The 10,788-nt window shown below is 41.6% G+C and overlaps 1 long non-coding RNA gene across 1 annotated transcript in view; it reads left to right on the top strand.

Moving 5' to 3' along the window:
- Nucleotides 1-1,016: 1,016 nt before the first annotated feature.
- Nucleotides 1,017-10,788, top strand: part of LOC103101779 (uncharacterized) — an 86,925-nt gene continuing 77,153 nt past the window's right edge. Inside the window, exon 1 of the long non-coding RNA XR_001625436.2 lies at nucleotides 1,017-1,072. This is a non-coding gene — a long non-coding RNA (uncharacterized LOC103101779). The remainder of the gene's footprint in view (nucleotides 1,073-10,788) is intronic.

Here is a 10,788-nt window from a genome sequence, read left to right as displayed (position 1 = left end):
AAGCCTGTCTCATGTCTTTTCTCTTGCTCAGTATCCTCTCTCCTTGGGCTAAAAAGAGAAGATGATTGCTGAATTCTGGCTTTAACTGTATATTTACCAACTCAAAACACCCCGGAAGGATGAGACTTCTGATCTGGAAGGGGCCATCAGAGCTCTAACCCCTTCGGTTCATGAGTAGAGAACCTGAATTTTGGAAAGAGGGGGAGATCCTTTGGTAGCTGAAGTTCCCTCTGACTTGGGTCACACATACATGCGAACTGATCTTTGAGGGGAAATTCCCATATCCTCAGTTTCATTGGGTGGGTGTGGGTTTCTTTAGTTTAGTCTGACATTTTAAGTGAATTTGTGTCAGTAGAATTGTGAACCCCAGCACTCTCTCTCCCAGCATCGCCTTTTGTTCTCATGTTACATCCTTAGGTTTTGGAGATAAAGTTTGTGTGTGACCCAAACCCCTCTCTCTCTTTCCCCAGGAACCTGGCTGGAAAAGCTGGCTTTATTCAGGCTTTTACTTTTGTCCTTTTCTTCCTTCTGCTTCAAGCAATTATTAATAAATCTCATGAAACATAATGCTTGGAGTTATTGGATATTAATTTCAATTACAGTATCAAGGTTTTCCTGGAGGTGAATACTCTGACACTCTGTGTGACCTTGGGCTAGTCACAACCCCCACCACTGGGGCTTGGGGCAGTCTATTCCTTTAAAAGCTGAGTGGAGGCTCAGTGGGCCCCTTTCCCCACTAAGCCTCCCTTCTTGCTCCCTCCCCAACCTTCTCGATGAGTGCTAAGGAGGACAATCACCAGGACAGTCACTTTGTTGTAGTCAGAGCTCCGACAAGGTTTGCCTTTGGACTTTGGTCCAACTCTGGCCTTCCCCTGCCTCCAAGTTCTCTCTTGGCTGGCTCTGTTCTGCCCTGAGCTTCAGGAAGGCGGGGTTAAGACCAGCTTCTGTGAGGTCACTACCTTTCTCATGGAACATTCCCTGGTTGCTATGACAATGGGGCCCAAACAAACCACATTCTCAGCCAGGTGAGGCTGGCCACACTTGGTACTGCACTCTCCAAAGAGGACACTGGGTAAGTGAGTGAATTAACTCCTCTCCCTGCCATCTCCTTGACCACAGAGGGAATCTAGTGTCCTCTTTGTCACCAGGGCTCCCCTCATCCCTGGTCTTCCAGCACAGGCTTGCCTTGAACACACTAGATGTACACTTGCTCACCCTGTGACCCACTCCATCTCTGCCTCACCAAATCCTCTATGGAGTCCCAGGTCAAAGGTCACCTCCTCCAGGAATCCCTCCCTAACTCCTACCCCTTGTCCATCAGGAATAATCCTTTCCCCTGGACTATGGAATCAGGGGGTGACATCCTCCCAGTGGAAAGGGAGCTCCAAGGCCATCTTCCCTTGTTTCAAAGAGGAAAAAACTTGGGCCCCAAAGGGGAAGAGCCTTAGGATGTGGCCTCCAGGCAGGAAGGGGAAGTCCTAACAGATTCAGAGGGAAAGAGGCCTTTAGAATGGCAGGTTCCAAAAGGTGGAGATCAGGTTCTGGGCCCTGCTAGGTCCCACATTGTTTCTCACTTGACCCTTTGAGTGTCTCCTTCAGGGAGGGCCCTTAAGAAGGGATTGGGGGTGTGGGCAGCCAGGCCCCGAGACAGGAGTTCTGGGTTCAAATATGGCTTCAGATGCTTCCTGGACAAGTCATTTATAACCTCCATCACTTAGCCCTTATCTCTCTTCTGCCTTGGAACTGCTCCACAGTATTGATTCTAAGACAGAAGGGAAGGGTTTAAAAGAAAGAAAAGGAAAGAAGGAGTTGACTGGCACATGGGACAGGGAGGAGCTGCTGAAGGATGTTTCTCCCTTAAGTTCTGGAGACTCCAAGGATTGCCAGGAGGGGCCCAGCTGGCCATTAAAGTTACTATCAGAAGAGGACGCAGCAGCCACAGGTTAGTCTTTGATGGGATGAGGTTGTGGGTCCAATTGCACAGGAGAGATGCTGGGAGGAATCCAGAAGACAAGAGGGGAGCCTACCAGGCCAGGCAGAAGACAGAGAACCTGAGGCTGTGGGGAGAGAGGGCAGTGTCCTTGTTAGCCCTGAATGAAGGATGGGCAGATGACTCAGGGAGGACCATTCTCCTGTGAGGTGCCCAGCTTGCTCTGGCTTCTATAGCCCCAACTCCACCCCAGGTCTTCACACCTCTTGCACTGTCTCAAGGTGGGCCATATTTGAGGACTACAGAGAGTGCATCTTGGCTGGTGCAAGGAGAATCTACTGAGGAGACCAGGGAGGTGTGTAAACCTTAAAATTTCTCAGATTTATGAATGTTAGGGGTTTCCCCCATTGGGGAATCTTCTACTTAAAAAAATTCCCTAGCAGATAGTGAGAAACTCTACTTGAGTTCTCCTAGCTTCTAGGTATGGGAGTGTCCCTGCTCCTAGCTCCTAGCTATGTGAGTGTCCCTGCTCCACCCTACTTAAGACTGCTTTAGGACAGAAAACTGCTTGCTAAACAATGAAAGTACTTTGATCCATGCTTATGGAAGGGATAGGAAGTTCTTTGAGTCATGACTGTTTTAGAATTGATACAATGGGATACTAAGTACCTATAAAGGTGGGACAACTTGTAAACTACTTAAACCTAAAAGGGTAATAACTTATTCAGAGGTTTTTTTCTAATTAAATTTGTCGACACAGCAGCATTTTTTCCTGACTTACTAAAGAGATTAAAACTACTCAGCTGTGAATTCAAAATGGGTGGTCCTTTAGAAACATCTACAGTGATTAGTAGATGTAAGGACTTAGGGGAGGTGACAGAGGAAATTTTGCCCTTAAAAATAAGAGCTTGGATCTCATTCAGGGATCTCGATTTCTGATTCTCATTCTGGAGGATCTCATTCTGAGAGACTCATTTCCTTGAGGACTGATGCTTGAGGGCTCTTTCCTTGGAGATAGATCTCTTTGAGGAGAATTGCTCTTGGAGGAAATCTCATTCTGAAGGAGAGCTCCTCGGCTCCTCTGAGGGGCTCTGTCCCTCTGAGGTATGAGCTCTGGAGGCTCTTGAGAGAGGCCCTTTGAAACAATCTCTGGCTGGAAGACTCTTTGAGGAAGGACACTGGCCTGGTGTCACTAGTATCCTTGTTTAGTCAGACCTTGTGGTGAGTGTTAAAAAACTGACTGATTTCTCTTTTAAGACTCAGGTCTAGGCCATATTGGCTTGAGGCCCTTCATACTTATTCCTTTCTTACTCTCTCTCTCTCTCTCTCTCTCTCTCTCTCTCTCTTTGATTACTCATTGTATTGTTAATTAAAATCTCTATAAAACCCAATTGACTTGGGTATTTGAATAATTAGGAATATTTCCCTGTCGACCACCTTATATTTGATTTTAAACCCAAGACACTGTAGTGAAACATATTTCTGAGGTAAAATTTACTCACCCTCTCTTATATCTAACACAATTTATATCTTCCACTATTTTAATCATTACAGTTTAAGACCTCAACCATTTTAAATCTCACAGGTGAGAAGGAGCAAATGGGTGGAAGCCAGATTTTGAAAGGCCCTAAAGAGTTTGGACTTTCTCCACAACCTGGGATTCCTGGGTTTGGGCTCTGATGTGCCTGGGACTTTCCATTTGGGGTTTCTATCAGGAGGTGACTGCTTTGTCTTTCCACTTTGCCTTCTGGTTCAAACAGATCTGAAGAGTTTTATTTTAGGATTTCTTGGAATAGGATGTACAGATTTGTGCCCTCATTTTTCTCTCTCCCTCTTGGACTGGGTCTGGAGTCAGGCATACCTGAATTCAAATCTGGTCTAAGACACTAGTAAGCCTCAGTTTCCTAATCTATAAAATAATGTAAATAAGAGCATCTACATCCACATAATACCTATAAAGAACTTAGCATGGTTCCTGGCAGAAGAACCATAAGCACTGGGTCATGAGGATTAGGTGACTTGCCCAGGTTCACTTAGCTAGGCAGCATCTGAGGGCAAATTTGAATCTAGGACCTACAGTCTCCAGGTCTGGTACTCTATCCACTGAACCATCTAGCTGTCCTAACTGCCCACCACCACTGGATTTATTTGGGCTGGTACTTGGGAGTTCATCCCATTCACATACAAAGTTATTACCACCTGTGTATTCTCCAACATTTTTATTTTCTTTCCTTGAATCTTGTCCTTTCTTCTTTTGCTATTTCCTTTTATACCAGTGGTTTGCTTTTAATCAATCCCCCTAATCCCCACCCTTATTTTACTTACTTTTCTGCCCCCTCCTTTTTTATTCTTTTTTAGGGTCTATTAAATACCCTACCCCTCTCTTTCCCTCCCTTTTTGTACTCCCTGCCTCACTCCCCCCCTTAGTTTTTCCCTCTCAAATTCCCTATAGTGTAAGATAGAATTCAATGCCCCAATGGATCTAGATACTCTTCCCTCTCAGAACTGATTCCACTGAGAGTAAGATTTGAGTATTACTTATTAGGACTCCCTTCCTCTCCTTCTTATAATAATGTTCTTCCCCTCCTACTCCCTTGTGCCTCTTTGTGTGGTATAGATTATCCTAATGTTCTTATTCTTTCCAGTTTCTCTTCGTGCCATCTTCTAGTCCCCACCTTTTCTTTTTTGCATATCATCTTAAAGCACTTAGTACCCCACTCTCTACCTATGAATAATTCTTCTTCCTACTATAATAGTGAATACAATTTTTGAGCGTTGCAACTAACATTTTTCCACATAGAAATATAAATAATTTGACTTTATTGAAGCTCTTAAAAAATTTTCCCCCTCTTTCTTATTTACCTTTTCATGTTTCTCATGGTTTTTGTAATTGTATATCAAATTTTCCATTTAGTTCTGGTCTTTCCTTTATGATTTCTTTTATGAGTATTTGGAAATCTTCTGTTTTGGAATGCTCATACTTTCCCCTGCAACTATAAAGTCCATTTTAATGGGTAGGTGATCCTTGGTTGTAGACCCAATTCTATTACCTTTCAGAATAGCATATTTAAAGCCTTGCTGACTTTTAGTGTGGAAGCTGCCAGATCCTGTGTCATCCTCACTGGTGCATCTTGATATCTGAATTCTCTCTTTCTGGCTTCTTATAATATTTTCTCCTTAGCTTGGAAGCTCTCGAATTTGGCAATTCCATTTCTGGGAGTTGTTTTGGGGGGGTTTAGTGTAGAGGGTGTTCTATGAACTCTTTCAATGTCTGTTTTGCCCTCTTGTTCAAAAACATCATGGCAGTTTTCTTGGATAATGTCTTGTAATGTGATGTAAGGATTCTGTTGGTTTCCAGGTTTTCAAATAGGCCTATGATTCTCAAATTGTCTCTTCTAAATTGGTTTTCCATATCAGTCATTTTCTCAGTGAGGTATATCATGGTTCCTTCTATTTTGTCATTCTTTGGACTTTGCTTTATTAATTCTTATTGTCTTGTGAGATTATTGGCTTCTACTTGCCCTATTCTAGTTTTCAATGACTGGTTTTCAGCTAAGATCTTTCAATTTTCCTTTTCAGTTTTTTCTATCCTGCTTTTCTTGTCTTGCAGCAGTTCATTTCTGGTCTTCAATTTGCTTATCATTTCATTTGCTTTCTGGGCTTCTTTTTCTAAGTGGAAGATTCTGGCCATCATGCTGTTATTTCCTTTTTGAACTATTTCCCACTTTTCTTGCCAAAAGAGCCTGAGCAGGAATGTCCACTCAATTTATCCCCTGTCTACAGGAAGTACAGAACTTCAGGAAGATAGTGGGCTCTGGGGAAATGTAGTTTTTAGGGTGACAGATTTTCAATTACACAATTCAGACACAATTTGTTAGAAATGAAGACAGAATATGTATGCATTTGTACTGTAAAGAAAATTAAGTTGTTCATCTAAATAGGTTACGTATATCCGATATGCAAACTATACGCAATTAACAAGGAGCATTTGACCAGCTGAGAAATCAAGTAGGACTTGATATGAAGATTACATGCAATTAAATAGAATACCTTTCCTCTGTTTGCAATAATGGCAAAGAAGGGGAAGCCAGGAGAAATAGGGGCAATGGAGAAGTAAATACTAGGTCTGCATTCTAGTGCCAAATAGATACAAGAAATGGTCAATCAGAATAACATCAGTGGAACTGAATCAGTTATGTGGCGATGTTCTGAGGTAAAAGAAACTAAACTGGAGGTTTGATTGTGCTTTCAACAGAGGTTTGAAGGAGTGAGAGCAAAATGCTTTGAAATTCAAATTTGAAATTCAAGGGGACACTGAAAGATTGCTAAAGGAAGTTATTGGAAAGTTGTGGAGTTGCAACTACAATCCACTGAGAATCATTTGGAAGGTTTTGATAGGTGCCAACTTTTCACTGGCAGTGGTCTCACTTGTTGAAGAAGGATGAGACACAAGGCTGTTAAGTACTAAAAACCTAATGCGGCCAGGCAGCCCCCCTTCCTTGCACCCTGGAAGAAGAAAGAAGTGTCAGCCATATACTTAGGGACTGAAATAGCAGAGTAGTGAAGAAGTATGGCTCCAAACAGCTGGCCGCCACTGTGGCCTAAACGTAAAGATGAGTATACTGTAGTGATCTGCGTCCCAGGTTTGAAGCAAGTCCAGTTGCCAGCCCTGTGCAAGGGGACAGCTTATTTGAAGCCCCAGGAACCTTTCTGCAAACATGCCATGCCGGAATGACCAAATGGAATTGACAAGTTACGTCACATGACCTTTGGGGCCCCGAGATGTTGCCTAGTAGATAGTGGGATGAACTATTGATCTGGACACACATAGAGGCTGCCAACAGCAGCCAAGGAGCAGGCAGGCCTGCAAAAATGGCCAACATGTGGCAAACACTGGCTCCAATTTGGTGACTGTTCTGGGACATCCTAAGTGATGGGCCCTCTGAGGAAGATGCTGTGTCTCCGGGGCGCGATCGGTAACTGGGGAGTCTTGGTAGTCATCCATTAGCATTAGCAGGGGACCAAATGGAGTATTTAGTTTTTTGATGGCCAAAGGGAATCAGAGAAGGTGAAGAGGTAGTTTGTCTGTGAGTGCAGGAGAAAGAGGGATGTTGATCTAAAGCGCATAAAGCTTGGCTATGCAGATTTGTGAAGGGAGAGAGAAAGGCAGAGTTCAAATGCAACAGAGACATGGAGATTAAGGCAGATGGAAACACTTCCGGCCAAAGTTCGGAATTTTAGGGTTTAACCTGTAAGAAATCACTACCCAAACAGGGACATCATGTAAACTCAGCTGCCAAGCTGCAAGTGCTGATTCAACTTTACTTTCCCAACTGGGAGTTTATGCAACCCCACGCAAGCGTCAGTGGTGAAACTGCACATCCCAAACTGTACATTCAGAATTCGAAGAGCTTCAGCTGACACTGGCAACTGCATTAACTCCTTAGATACCCATGTGAGGATAACAAAGTAGAAGGAAGGAAAATGAACAGAATGGGAAAGGGAAAGAAAAGAGAAAAAAAGGGAGAAGGCAAGGGGGAGAGAGAGAGAGAGAAAAGGAGGGACACAGAGACAGAGAAAAATATCAGGGGGAAGATAGAGAGATAAAGAGAGAGGGGGAGTGAGAGAGAGACAGAGAGAGAGGGAGAGAAGAGGGAAAAGAGGGAGAAAGAGAGAGGGTAAGGAAGAGAGAGGGAGAGAGGGGGAAAGAGGGAGAGAGAGGGAGAAAGAGAGAGAGGAGTAGGGACACAGAGGGAGAGGGAGAGAGGGGGGAGAGAAGGAGATAAGGGGGAGAGGGAGAGTAAGAGAGAGAAGAAGAAGAAGAGGGAGACAGAGGGAGAAAGGGAGAGAGGGGAAGGGAGAGAGAGGAAGAGAGAGGGGGAGAGGGAGAGAGAGGGAGAAAGAGAGAGAGAAAGGGAGGGACACAGAGACAGAGAAAAATAACAGGGGAGAGGGAGAGACAGAAACAGAGAGGGGGAGAAAGAGAGGGAGAGGGAGAGAGATAAAGAGAAAGATGGAGAGGGAGAGAGAGAGGGAGAGAGAGAAAGGGAGAGAGAGAGAAAGGAGGAGAGAGGGAGAGAGAGAGTGAGTGGGGGTAGAGAGGGAGAGAGAGAGAGAGAGAGAGAGAGAGAGAGAGAGAGAGAGAGAGAGAGAGAGAGAGAGAGAGAGAGAGAGGGAGGGAGAAAGGGAGAGAGAGAGAGAGAGGGAGGGAGGGAGAAAGGGAGAGAGAGAGAGGGAGAGGGGGGGAGAAACAGAGAGAGTATCCACACTCTGTGAAAATACTTACAGACAAGTATCTCAAATTTGGCTTCTACCTGGCTCCTATAATCTAGTCCCTTTTCTGTCTTTCATAATGTGGCAAGTTCCTGTTGTCCTGGCTACTGACTGGATAAATGCTTATATAATTTTAATTGGGCCCTGATTCAAGGACCTGTTGTAGATTTATTTTTCCTTTACTTGGAATTTTTACACATAAGACTTTGATAGTCTATATTTCATCCAGAAATTATCTTTTTTATTTGGATTTTTTTGATGTTTTTTATTTCTTATGCCAATTGATTCATATACCTCATACCTCAGCCATGCAAAATCCCTGTGTTTTTCAATCACCCTCTTCGGGGGTGGGGGGTGTCTAATTATTATTATTTTAAATTGCAAAGTTTAAGTTCCTTGAGTGAGTAATTTTAGGTTAAGAAACATGCTACCTCTCCAAATCGAAAAACTGAACTGTTTGGAGAAGACACCATGAAGATGCTTCCAGACCACAATCTGCATGAGAAGATGAAGAATGAACTTTGGGTGTGGTTGATTGAACATTTCCTTGCATGTATACTCTCATGCCAAAGGGGACTGCCCCCTAACTGGCTTTTTGTCAATGTGCCTAGCAATCATTGGTTTTGTTCTCTTTTCCTTTTACCCACATATTATTGCAATCTTTAAGTTGATTATGTTCCCATGATCCTTTTGGGAAAACTGGTTTCCCAATATGATCACAGGGGGGTTTTGTAAAAATGGAGATTTGAACCCCAGACTTCAATCCCTAGAAGTCCTTGGTATTTCCCAGAATTCCCTATAATCTCACCTGAGTCCACGTGGGCAAGATCACAATTAGTATTTAACTGGCTCTCTGCCTCCCACAGGGTTTCTTCCATTTTGTAATGGTCTAGTAAGTAAGCTAAGTGAGGGGGTTCTGAATTGGATAATCAGCCATGGGCACAAATGTTGTTTATTATTTAGTATCCTTGATTTCTAATAATCTTAATAAACCTCATAAACTATAATACTTTTCTTACTAGAAACTAATTTAACTTTTACAGTATCACATCACAATCATATGCCACTATTTGTTTAGTCATTGCCCAGTTGATGGACAGCTCCTTAATTTCCAGTTCTTTGCCACCACCAAGAGAGCTATCATAAATATTTTGGAACATAGAGCTTCTTTTCTTTTTTCTTTGACCTCCTTGGGAAATAGGCCCAGCAATGACATTGCTGGATTCTAAGGGCATACAGTCTTAGTTCACAGCTCCCCATAACAGTGTATCAATGTTTCCACATTTTCTACATCCCCTTCCACATTTGTCATTTTAGCCAATCTGATGAGTGTGAGATGATACCTCAGAATTGTTTTGGTTTGCATTTCCTTAATCAGTTGTGATTTAGAGCAATTTTTCACATATCTTTTTATGACTTTGATTTCTTCATCAAAAAACTGTATGATTATATCTTTTGCCCATTTGCCAGTTGGGGGATTACTTTTATTCCCATAAATTTGACGTTATTCATTTATTTTAGATATGAGACCTCTGTCCAAAGGAATTTCCCCCAACTTTCTGCTTTCCTTCTAAGCTAGTCAACATTTGTTTTACTTGTACAAAAACTTTTCAGTTCACATACTCAAAATTATCCATTTTCCATCTCACAATGCTCTCCATCTCTTGTTAACTCATAAATTCCTTTCCTATGCATAAATTTGATAGGTAATATGTTCCCTGTTCTCCCAATTTGTTTATATGCCTTTTATGTCTAGATCATAAATCCATTTTGATCTTATCTTAGTTAATGGCTTAAAGTATTTGTTTATACCTAGTTTCTGCCAAACTACTTTTTAGTTGTCCCAACAGTTTTTACCAAATAGTGATTTCTAATCCTACTAGCCTGGATCTATATAATACAACATTACCACAGTATTTTACTACTGTTTGATATATCTGTCCTGTTACATTTCTTAGTCAATACCAGATAGTTTTATTAATTACTATTTTAGAATGCAGTTTAAAATCTGATACTGATAAATCCATTACATTTTTATTAATACTTTTGATATTCTTGATCTTTTGTTCTTTCAAATGACTTTGTTATTATTTTTCTAGCCCAATAGGATAATTTTTTGGTAATTTAATTGAGTTGCATTAAATAATAAGTAGATTAATTTGGGTAGGGTTGTCATTTTAGTTAAATTAGTTCTGCCCATCTATGAACAATTAATATTTCTCCAATTATTTAGATCTGACTTTATTTGTGTACAAAGTATTTTATATTTATGTTCATGTAGTTCCTGGGTTTGTTTTGGCAGGTATTCCTCCAGGTATTTTATTCTATCTGTGGTTATTTTAAATGAGGTAACTATTTCTTCTCACAGCACTTTGCTTGTAATTGATAAAAATGCTGATGATTTATGTGGATTTATTTTATATCCTTTTACTTTGCTAAATGTATTGATAGTTTCAACTAAATTTTTATTTGAATCACTAGGATTTTCTACATATGCTACCCATCATGTCATCTGCAAAAAGAGTTAGTTTTATTACTGCTTTACCTATTCTAATTCCTTCAATTTCTTTTTCTTTTCTTATTGC

Source organism: Monodelphis domestica, chromosome X (genome assembly GCF_027887165.1).
Source record: "Monodelphis domestica isolate mMonDom1 chromosome X, mMonDom1.pri, whole genome shotgun sequence".
Classification (NCBI taxonomy): domain Eukaryota; kingdom Metazoa; phylum Chordata; class Mammalia; order Didelphimorphia; family Didelphidae; genus Monodelphis; species Monodelphis domestica.
The sequence above is the reverse complement of the archived record's forward strand: the minus strand, read 5'-3'. Positions and strand labels throughout refer to the sequence as shown.